This window comes from Bombus impatiens, unplaced genomic scaffold, assembly GCF_000188095.3.
Source record: "Bombus impatiens unplaced genomic scaffold, BIMP_2.2 scf_0899, whole genome shotgun sequence".
In the NCBI taxonomy this organism is placed as follows: domain Eukaryota; kingdom Metazoa; phylum Arthropoda; class Insecta; order Hymenoptera; family Apidae; genus Bombus; species Bombus impatiens.
In genome coordinates this window covers 1,537,154-1,548,338 of record NT_177318.1, presented here as the reverse complement: position 1 = coordinate 1,548,338, position 11,185 = coordinate 1,537,154, and the positions used below count along the sequence as shown (strand labels likewise).

The 11,185-nt window shown below is 36.7% G+C and overlaps 1 non-coding gene across 1 annotated transcript; it reads left to right on the top strand.

Annotated features, from left to right (window-relative positions):
- The first annotated feature begins 1,160 nt into the window (after window positions 1-1,160).
- Window positions 1,161-1,279, top strand: LOC112213659. The gene has a single exon (XR_002947545.1). It is a non-coding gene; the product is annotated as a 5S ribosomal RNA (ribosomal RNA).
- Window positions 1,280-11,185: the final 9,906 nt, after the last annotated feature.

The following is an 11,185-nucleotide window of genomic DNA, read 5'->3' as shown; positions in this document are numbered from 1 at the left end:
TCACACGCACGCGTGTTATGTTTCTCCTGATCGAGCTTACGTGGAAACTGTAAGGATTTGTTTCAGGAGAAACGGAATTTTAACTATGGCCACAACGATCAAATTTGTATACCTGGATTATTAATTTATGATCTATTCAATTGGCTTTTTCTTGGATCTTCTTCGCTAGATCGTTTTACTCAACTATTCGACTAAATTTTCGTGTTGACACACGATCGGTTATTAAATTACTCGACTAAATTACTGGGCGCGTCTGAATTGGTGTTTAAAGATAATTTAAAGTCCAGTGGTAACCTTTCACAAGATCAGAGTGTAAATATGTAGCGTGTCCAATTAGGCCACCCTGACAGGATCACGTATCCTCAAGTAGGCCCTGACTGTTTTCTCTTCGACGTGCGCTCAGTTGCGACTCGGGCGTCTTATCGAAAGCTATAACTGTTAACGTTCAGTTATAACAATGATTATTATCTACGATTGTTATGATTGTGAATGATTGTTCTTTGGTATCCCTCATATGGATCGATCAATTCTGGATACATATTTCGTTGTTTCTTTTCGTCATTCGGTGATATGGTCCAATTCGTAAATGTGAGATTTTCGACCAATAATAACAATTTGTATATTCTATCTTCGTGATTGCATAAAGGAAGATGGATCTACAAGTACGTTTTTAAGCGATGCGAATTAATTTCCACTGTTTAGAATCAGCAAAAGGAGAGGTGTATTCACGTATCGACTCTAACTGCTGATCTTAATCTGAGTTTCGCGACGTTTAATTTAAGAAAATGTTTATTCGACTGTCTCGGAGTTCATGAGGAAAGAAATAGATGGATTGTGAAAGGAATCATACAATTGTTGAAATAAACTTGCACTGAAATTATCCTTCTTTCTTTGATATATAAGATGGCTGAAAAGAGGGTGAATGTTATTCGAATTGGGAGAAGCTATTTGTTTCAAGATTGGAGGAATTGGTATAAGCAAAAAGTATATTTTTAGTGTTTGAATATTGATTTTAGGTACATAGTAGGTGAGAAATATTTTATTCTTCACTTTTTATTTATAATAAAGATTGTGAAAGGTTTATTATGATTTTCTATATCTCTTATTAAAAAATACGTAAATAATTATCCAGAAATAGAGGTAATACTCTTAGTATTACAGCCAACGGCCATACCACACAAGGTACACTGGTTCTCGTCTGATCACCAAAGTTAAGTTGTGTTGGGCATGGATAGTACTTGGATGGGTGACCGCTTGGGAATTCCATGTGCTGTTGGCTTTTTTTTTAAGTCTTTCTTATATTTTCTATATTATTTCAAGATGATTCTTCCATTAGATCTTAATAACTACGAATTTTTAATATTAATTCTCGATAATTTTTCACATTTTCCACTCCGCGCATTTCTCATCTTTAAATTTCCTATAAATGCATAACCCAATCTACCTATCAGTTGCCAATCTCGAGAACTAGAATCCATCTCGACGTGTCAAAAAGACATTTCCTTAGAATTCAAACTTGAATTCTTCGAATTTATCGAATTCATTGAACAATGAGACACAAATGAGATCGTCTCACACTTCTCAAACTTCACAATAATTCGCCACGCAATTAAAGACAACCTTCAACAATCTAACATCTCGATCGCGTCAGTTCGACGAAAATGGTGCTCGCAGAAGATCATCGGGATCGATAGTCGAAGTTGGTAAAGGTGTTGAAACGAGTTATGACGAATCGATCCATTAAGGGCAGCGGCCATCGGAATAGGGAGCTGCCAGATGACGATGATGATGACGATGGTGAAAGCTTCGGATGATAGCGGCACGGCACCACGCCGTGCCCCGCAGGATATCACCTCGATATCCCGTTGCGAGCAAACGGTTGGAATAATTCGTAGGCTTTTTCGACTCTTGTTCTCGAGCGGGGGCGTACTGGCACCTTTCTTTTGCTTAGGTCGATCCTTCCCAGCTCGTGGGAGTCGCTCCAAAATACACTAACGTTCGGCGTTTCTCCTTTTTCCTTTGCCTATTCGTATAAAAATGGATACTCCTGCGAAACATGTTTCGCGAGATCGTTTTATTGGTGTGTGTTCCTAACGATTATTGTCATGATTAACTGTGTTTTCTTATATGGCTGTGTAAAGAATATGTTCTGCACAAGGAAATAGTGGTGAATTTTTTTTATTATAGTGAATTTCGAGTGATCGCTTTGCCGATTAAAAATGTTTTGAGATAGGTTTTTTAAAATTATTTTAATGTAACGAATGATTAGTTAATGGATGATATTGTTAGGAAGCGTAAGTTCTTTTGTTAGATTATATTTTCATATCATATTATGCTATGTTATATTAAATTTGTTTTGTTTCAGTTTATTTTTTCTTATGCTTGATAAAGTTGCGACGTTATTTTCTTCAGTTTTTATTCTTTTCATTTTTTCTTCATTTCATATGTATACATGTATATCATTTTATTTTATTATATGAAAGATATTCGCGAATATGGTGATTGTACACGTATATCAAAATACCAGAAAATATTTTATCGCCTATAATTGCACGTATCGTAACAGCTTGTTAATAAGATTTTCGTAAAATCTATTCATGGCACGTACACGTGACACGTACTTATACAACATATTTGCTTATACAAGATCATTAATTCTTCACGTATCTTATTGATCTATTTATTGCAGTTATTAATATTTTGCAGTTTCTCGATTAATTCCTAAGTATTTCAAACAAATCATTCTTATGAATTTATCTATATATATATGTATCGCAATTATTAATTTCCAGGAGTTTAACGCAAATTATTTCTGTTACATTTTAAATTATTACAGAATTGTGTACAATATTAAATTTTAATTTATTTTTCCCTCTTTCATTGTCCACGTATGACATCAAATAGCCAACTGCATTTTTATTCAGAAATACAGTATGGAGCAATTATCGAAGGAAATATAAACGTTCCTTGACGTGCGTAAGTACTCTTTTCCAATTCACAATCTATTTTCATATTATTACGCTTGCGGTAACATTCAGCCACGAGTTCAATTACTCCGTGAACGCGCTCACCGAACACGAGTAATAACAAGGAGAGCGACTTTAATTTTTGATCGCGCACCGTAATTTTCCCCTATCACCTTTTGCATTCTCGTAACACATTCCTCTCCCTGCACTTGTATCAGCTTTCCTTCGTTAATGATATCCCTAATTGCCGATGCAGCGAGGTACCGCTGTCATCTGTTTGTTAATATCGTTCCATCATCTGTCGTGTATTTTTCCTTTCTTTCTTTATTTCGATCTTTCTTTTTTCTCCATTTCGAACTGTTTTCTTTTGTCGCTGTTTGACAGCGTAATTACAGTAATACGTGCGTGCACGATGACGTCGGCGATGATGATGATGATGATGATGATGATGATGATGAAAACGTTATCAAGGAAGTTATTGAAATAATTATATTTTCATAAAAGATACTTCGACAGTCTCCGAACGGTTGGTGCAACAGGCTCGATGGACGAACCAGTCAAGTCTGCAATTTATGCTACAGAGATTTTTGTTCGATTCAACGACGTAATGATTCCGCGTTGATGCTAGGCTTACGCTTTGCACTCTTCGTTTTGTAGTAGTTAATTCAACGTTAGATATATGCGAGGTATTCGCCTTTCTATTAGGATGGACTTCAACGAGATTTGAATATGACGTTAGATGGCTAAGTAGATACTCCTTAGTAATTATTAGAGTTCGATTATGTGGTTTGAAGGAAAATAAAACCGTTTTGCATAAATATACAAATGTGATACAATCGTTGGTACAATGATCGAATTAAAGAGAAATGGATTAGAAATTTCTCCGCAATTTTCTCTGACCGTCTGTTATAAGTTATAAAATCATAAAAAATAGCGAATCTAAAACATGGAAAAATTTATGTTAGTTACAATACGCCCTTAATATTCTTTCATGTAATATTACACCGTGGGACAACGTTATACTAACGCTATGCGAGTGTTGATTGTTAATGTATAATATACATGCGTGTTTAGCTATTTATCTATTTGCGCTTTGTTTTAATTATTTACTACCTTTTTACTCTTCAAATATTCGGAGTTATTGGTTTTTCCTACAAATATAAGAAAAATTATACGTGTCGTTATTCTTCGCATAAAAATTAAGTTAAAAACCAGCGTTAAGAATGGGTAATGAATAACATTAAAAAAATATTTTTATAAAGTGAAATATTTAATCTTCGCTGAGACAATCTCAGTGAGACTTACTAATTGCAAATATACTGTTCAATTAAAACTTCTAAATTTATTTAATCCACACAAATAAATTAGCCCACGAAATCGCCAATCGCGTTAGATACTTATACTTGTCAAATAATTTCTAATTTTCAACGACATAAAAAACGTTAAGATGATCGGGTTTATGATTCAGACCTCGAAGAAGGTTATTTTTGATAACGCATTAATTAATATTTTTATGCTGTAGTCGACCATTCAAGTCAGGAGCCTAAAAATTATTTTATGGGCGAGAAGGGTCTGCATCTTTGATGGCCATGTGAACTGTTAGGACCTGGCATCTGCACACTTAACAGCGATAGACGTATCGTAAACTCATGACACCGTGCTCGAACAATTCGTGGACATGGGATCTGCTGACTTGACTGCTCCTCCTTGGCGCTAGTCCTTTCACGTTTGGCGTTGACCTGCGTCACCATTTTACTAATCTGCCAGTCATTATATTATACGGGATGTTCTTAAAAGCACAATCTAGATTTTCAGATGTTTATTGATTTATTATAAGTGCTATCATTTATCGTAATTTGATATAAATTAATGCGGGCATTAGTTTGATGCATTTCATTTTATATAATTATTGACTATTGAATATTCGACATTTTATATGCGTCAATTGCATGTATATACTATTCTTATCTTGCAATTTATTATTAGAACGGTACACACCTGCTGACCCCTAAAGTATCGAATATTCAATACCAAATAATTCATTATTATAGGTGATATATACATACAATTGACGCATTGAACATTATATTATAATCACTCTTTAATTGAAGATTTCCAAAATTGGAGAGACTGAATAATCCCAATTGGAGGTCACGAAAGGAAACCGTGATACATAATATTGCTCATGTTTCATAGAAAAGCAATTTTACAATTCCACGTGTTGTCAATCAATTTTACATCAATATTATTGTTCCCTTTGTTCTTAAGATTAAATATATGTTTTTATCATTTCCTTGGACATTTAAGAAATATTAATAACGTTAGTTATATAGACTAAGGTTAATTAAACTAAAGTAACATAACAATTAAACTAATATTATTCGTTTCTTACAAAACATTTATCACATATTTTCAAGAAGCTTATATTTTCGATTCTACGATCTCCAACTATTTCATATCAAAATACATCTTTTTAGCTACCGACTAAGACAAAGGTCGATTCCTATTGTATCTTTGGCGCATGATCTTCGATCAAAGTTTTACGATATCAAAAATCGTTATCCTTGAGAAAGATCCACTACCTTTCAACACAAACTCATTCGTCGTACAAAACAACCTATATCAGAAATTATACAACGAAAGATGTAATATGCATCGAGTCAAACCACCGACACTGTCCCACGACGAAGTGGAAGAGGATCGGAACACCTCAGAAACCACGCCATCCTAAATCCATTGAAACGCCCAGTCAGGCGACGTCTCTTAAAAGGGAACGTTTCGTTCCCGTTTTCTCGACAGTTTCCGACGGGATCGGTATTTACGGCGTCGTAGCATCGGTCCCGGTCACGTGGCCTATCCTGCGGCGCGGCTTTCTCTACGTCGTAGCCGACGATGCGTCAGGTGGTTCTGTTCTCCGTTTCCCACGGACTTCAGCCTTTATTATATCATTCGATCACAATGTACACCGAAACGTCTCCTTGGTGGATCGAGCGTGGAGAAGCGACGCACCTGCAGCCGGCTGCAGAACTCGGCTTGCGCCATGCAATAATATTAACAACGGAGGTAGAGAGAGAAAGAGAGAGAGAGAGAGAGAGAGAGAGAGAATACACACAGAATGTGGCAGCCGTGTACACCAACGTTACCACCGGCGCGGCGTGTGCATCGAACGACGTATAGGTACGTGTCTCGTCGCGATTCTTCCTCGTGATAGATGCACCGCGATTCAGGTCAGTTTCTGTTTCGAAAGAACGGAGAAAGGTGTTTTGAGAGGCAGAGGGGAACAGGTCTCGACGAACAGTAATAACGGTGAAACGGTGATACTGTTCTGGTGACAGTCTGTTTCCAGCATGAGCTCATTGAGTTACATCGCCGCAGATGGAAGGATGTGATCAACCCTTTCCGGTTGCAGCAGGTTTTCAACGAGCTGACTGGTTCTCAGGGTTTAAGATTCTGAGGGGAGGAGAGGAATATTGAAATAACGATGTCGCGTGATTTTGATATCTATGTTCTGATATGATATTTTATTTATTATTTACAAGAAGAAGTTGTATTCCTAGAAAATAAATAGGTTCAATTTATATCGAATGTTCATATCCATGGGTACATGCGTAGACAGATAATGTACAAGCATACATACCTATGCGTATAAAAAGACATCCTAATTTATTAAAATTCACGAAGAAAAATATCGATTAAAATTTGTTTGTCGTCGATCTAGAACTTAACAAACGAACCAAACGAAATTTTGCAGGTGCAGTTTCAAAAATATCGTAACAAATATACAAGAATCAATCACCACGTAGGAAACTGCAACTCTACATCATACTCGAGACCACCACCCGTACTCCAGGAAGAAAAATTCTAAATTCTTATTTTCCACCGAACCGCCATAAATCTCAACGAGCCATCCGCCTCTGGGTCTCACATTTCCAGCCCTTCCTCTTCTTGTACGTCCATCGTTCGCCATCAATTTCCTATTCATCCTGCCAACAGAAAACTCCTCGGTTAAAAATCGTGCAGGTTCTCAAGCACGATAATTTTCCGTCGAACCAGCGACACCGGTCTCGGCGTCCACACGACGAGGAAAAAAAAAAAAGCTCGAGTCATTAGGCGGACCTCGCGATGCATAGGATCGCGAAAATCATGAGGAAGTTGCCGGATAAATCTCCCCGTGCGGCCTTGGGGGATCGTTTTGTAACGTGAGACCGACGCGGCCACGGCGTGTTCACCCTTCGTCGGCAATTTATCAACTTCTTGCGATAGACCGCATTAATAATGGGATTTATCGGCCGATATCGATCGATCCTCCGCGACCGGGTAAACCTATATCATCGTGATCTGGAACCGGTTGCTCCTGGACTCGTCGGAGCTGTACAACGATACCGTGAGCTAGGAATTTATCACACGCGATCCTGATCGCGCGGCCATTTGTCACCGTGACCTAGCTCGATTTGGCCGGCCGCAAAACTGCGATCGACGATCGCGTTGTAGATCGACTATTACCGGGTAACGTGCATGGAAATGATTCTTCGCCTATCGGGCTTTTCAGCCTGCGATTGTTGCTTGCTATCGATGATTTTGATTGTCGGGCTTTGGAATTGTTAGACTTCGAGTGACGCAACCATACGGTACTGGTACGTGTATGACCATCGATGTCGATCGTTTGGAAAGTATCGCGTAAAGTGAATTGAGTGCAAGTTGTATGGTTGGTTCTCAGAGAATGAAATTTTTGACTAATTGTGGGTTTGAATAATCTCGCAATATATATAATTAATATAAATTGATGGGGAAGGAATAACGAAGTGTAAACTGAGTTTCTTTAAAGCAAACATTTCTGAGTAGTTGTGAACATTTCGTTTCTTGATTCAATGGAAAAAAGCAGTAAAATAATATATTATCTTGCTAGGAAAGCCAATAATATACTTGGTAATATACAACCTTTAGTAATGAATGTAATAGGTACTAAAAGTTCAGGTCAATTTTCCACAAATTGGCTGTTTAAGAAATTCTTCCTTTCTCTATAATTGGGCAGTAGTTGAGGATACAGTTGAGGATTTTGGTGATGTGAAATAGAACCTTATAGATTTTGTGAAGAGTGTTATGATCGTGAAGAGTATAATATAGCGATGAAATTGTACGAATATTTGTCACTGTGTGGAAGAGAACGTTGTGTTATCTATGATTGCTTCGCAGCTGAAAAGAAAGATCTATATTAATATGTATCACGAAAAAGACACATGTTCGAAGAAATTACGTGTATCGACGTTATCTCGCGAGGTGTAAAAACCACGAGGAGGAAAAAATAATAGTAAAAAATTACCATCGTACACGCAATTAGAATGCAACAAGACGAATGAGCGTACGAATTAATGACTAAAACCGACTTCGTGTTTCATTACGCTCGTATCAATTATATTTCCTCATCTACGTCTCCATTTGCGATCGGTGCCCGTAAAGATCTGCACAGAGAAAGTAACATTAGTTTCCGCAACGCTTATCCTTCGCTCGTTTGTCAATAATCATCGATCAAAATCCCTGTGAAACGCATGACGTAGGGTCATCAAACGTTAAATTATAAATATCCTACCGGAATTCTCATCGAGCGTGCAGGATCGACGCGGAGAGACGCGTTCATAATTAGAAACGAAGCAAAACGAAAGTTATACATCTAGCAAACCTCCTTCGAACTGTATACTCATGATTTCGTAATCGTTGAATTAATTGAAACGTCAATTTCGCGATTACTGTGCGGGAGCTACGATACTTATGAGCGCTCGAATTACGATGGATGCAATAGATGAGATGGAAGAGTCAATTAATGGCAACGCGTCGTTGAGAAAATGCGATTTGTCTCATCGAAGCAACCGTTTTCCTTTCTCCGCGCGCTCCGACGTCTCTGTGCATTCATCATAAAACTGTTGCGGTCATTAGTTACGTAGATATGTTTCTCTTACGATGCGTGTGCGTTACGTAAAAGTTAAAGAATGGCCGCTCGTAAACTAGAAGGTTTCATCGGGAACTTTAGAAATTAGATTGCATCCGAGGCAATCGTCGCTGGTGGAATGGAATTTTATGGGTAATTTCGTTCCTTTGAAAATACCTATCTGTTTTTTTGCTTGCCAGCAAATAGAAAGTAAAACAAAATATATCTCGAGGTTGTGATTCTTTACACGTATATAAATATATTTATTCGTATTTATAATATATTTATAAACATGAGTATAAATTTTGTATCTAAGAACGTTTTGGATAGATTGCATTAGATTAGTTGTAATGTTGCAAGACAAATTACTATGAACTTATCACGAATATTATATATTCTTTTTCCTTGAATGTTTATTTTTTATCGTCTCAGGAGTCTTTCAACATTTTAGATCAGATTCTTCACGGATCATTAATGTTCTTTGAAAATATCATTTGTCACTTTGTCGTAAACTATCTCGTACTGTCTGACTATTAGTCATTCTACCTTCCATATCGAACTTTAATCTCTAACATTCTTCAATTAAGGATCAACGTACCGACCATTAAATTTACCATTAATGCTACTTTTATGTTTCCTCAACTATCAATTTCTGGTATTCTAAATTATTCCAATATAACAAAAATATTAAGCATATTATATTAAGTTTTGGTACAACGTCTGTCGTATGTTATTAAATTCTCAAGTTTCGAAATATATCACCTGTACTGTTACTATATTAATTGTCTTCTACGCAAAATTTATTTTGCAATAAAGAACTTGATGAATTTGTTATTTCTTCTTAATCCCCTGGTAGCAATAAAATACTTTTTTTTTTACTACATAACAATGTTTCGATTCCTATGGAACAAATGAATACGATTTATTTTAATTCCTTTTAATCAGTGCAATATAATATTACTTCACTGTAACCGAAATATACATTTATCAAAGATTGTTCTCAACTAAATATTATAAAATTAAATAGTCGTCGAAATTACGACCATCGATTAAATTTGAAGTGAATGATTAATAAATGCAAATTTAATATTATTCTATTACAACTGCGATATACATTTATTGTATTATATCGTCAAAGATTATTCTCAGTTAAATATTGCGAAATTAAATAAACGCAGATAACAGACGTCGATTAAATCCCAAGCCAAGTGATTAACAAACCTGCTAAAGATTCAAAAATAATTTGTCATTAATTTGTCGCTAGAACGTTATCTTTCACTACGCGCTTTCCAAATGTACGCCGAATCGGCTACTGGTTATGATTTCGCAGGCAAAAAAGGTAGCTGGTTCGGACGATTGAAAGATTCTCCACGCGTTTCATTAATCAAACCGTAGAAACCACGACGTCGACAAACGGCAGTCGTCATGCGAAATCCACCGCAGCCTCTCGATAACCCGTGGTAATGGTCCGATCGAGGTGAAATCGCCGATTCGAAGGAAGATGACGATCCATTGATGAACGTGTTCCGTCCGAAGCTGTTCCCGTTCTCGCGCGTAACTGCGCTTCGGAATAGGGTCATGTCCGTGTGACCGCGAGAAATTTCAATAATAACCGTGCGTGGCCATTTTCAGTGGCAATTTCGCGTTATGCAAACGACAGAGAGGAAGAGGAGGGGGGGGGGAGAGGAAGAGAGCCAACCGCTGCGTGTATATCACGCTACAAAGCCAGAACGATACTCAAGTGTAGATTTATGCGAATCGAAACGTCGTAACTCGGTCACGAATACGTTTTGCTCTCTGCGAACCGTTAAAAATGACGCGACTCGAATCTTTGCATATTTCATTTTACTTCCGCAATGAGATTGTTTTCTTTTTTTTATCGTTGAAAGCGTGTACGAAAGTTTTAATTTATATTTAGGGATGTTTTTTCTTAAGGAAATCGAAGATTGAATCGATTTCTCCCGAAGATCGAAAGTATGAGGAGATATTGGTAGTTTGGTGTGTTTCGTACGTTTAACGAAATTAATATGTTTAAAAAAAAAACGTTTTCGAATTTTATTTCCTAAGATTTTAAATATCGTAAAATCGTAATACCTTGGCTTCGTTTATTACTAGAATAAAATATATGTTGTACGTAAGGGAAATCTGGAATCGTCCGAAATAATTGAAAACGATTCTAGTAATGCTTTATGATTTCCTATGTATTGAAGGATTTATTGTAGGAAAATACTCAAACATCGGCCAAATACACCTGAGAAATCTGAAACACTGTAGATCTTCAGCATTTTACCATGTT